We start from the raw sequence: 987 nt of genomic DNA on the forward strand, positions 1-987 counted from the left end.
AATCATTGTCCCATCGCCACGAGGTTCACCCATTTCGTCAACATCTGCTAGTTTCATGTCATATTATACAACACAATTGGGCTGTAAAAGTATCACGATGACACTACAAACTCCATTTTGGCAGGCCTGAAAGAGGGGTCGCTGAGCCAACTCACGGCTACTTAAAGAATATCAGCACGAAGCAGAAGAACATTTCGAGAGCGCTTCCCTGAATCATCGGCATATTCCCTCGAACAGACATCTTTTCCCAGAGGACGTGTTGATAGCCAGCGGCAAGTGCAGATCATGAACATACAGCAGGCCTGTCAGTTCTGGACTGTCTCTTGGACCAGAACGTGTCAGATGAGCCCTCAAAAAGCTTACTTGTCCTAGAAAAGAAGCATTTAATTTGACCCCAAAAGTCCCCATTTGGCAGGACTTTGACGTTGGCATATCGTTCACATGTCAAGGGGGTGGAAGAAGGAGACTCTTCTTCAAAGCCCAATAGAGCGTGACCAAACAAATTGGTATGTGGCTATGGGTACCGGTCACAAATTGAAAATGACCGTCGTTCTCCATGTATCAATTGGAAAAATGTGGAGCTTCAAAGAGAAGTGACGCAAGATCTAGATTCCCTAACAATAATCTCCCTGTCTACCAGCAATAACATTGCCTCTAAGGCTGTATCTGGCAATTCATTAGCAATGTAAAGGTCAAACTGAACGCACATTCTTTGACAATGAGTAATGCTCTCAAAAGTCTGCATTTGAGAACAAAAACGCCCCCATTAAACCTTGCCCTCCAATCATTGTTATCTATTCAAATCAAGGGTCTTGTGGCAAATTGCATAGTGGTCACGCTGTGCTTGGTTGTCACCTGCTAGAGGAATCTTCTTTTCCTCGGCAGAACGGAGATGAACAAGTCTCGGCCGGTTCAGCCTGAATTTGACGTGGGCAAGTGACGTCATTAGTGCCGTGTCCTCAGACAGCCTGTTGATTGGTCATTCCC

This window comes from Tigriopus californicus, chromosome 11 (assembly GCF_007210705.1).
Source record: "Tigriopus californicus strain San Diego chromosome 11, Tcal_SD_v2.1, whole genome shotgun sequence".
Lineage (NCBI taxonomy): Eukaryota > Metazoa > Arthropoda > Copepoda > Harpacticoida > Harpacticidae > Tigriopus > Tigriopus californicus.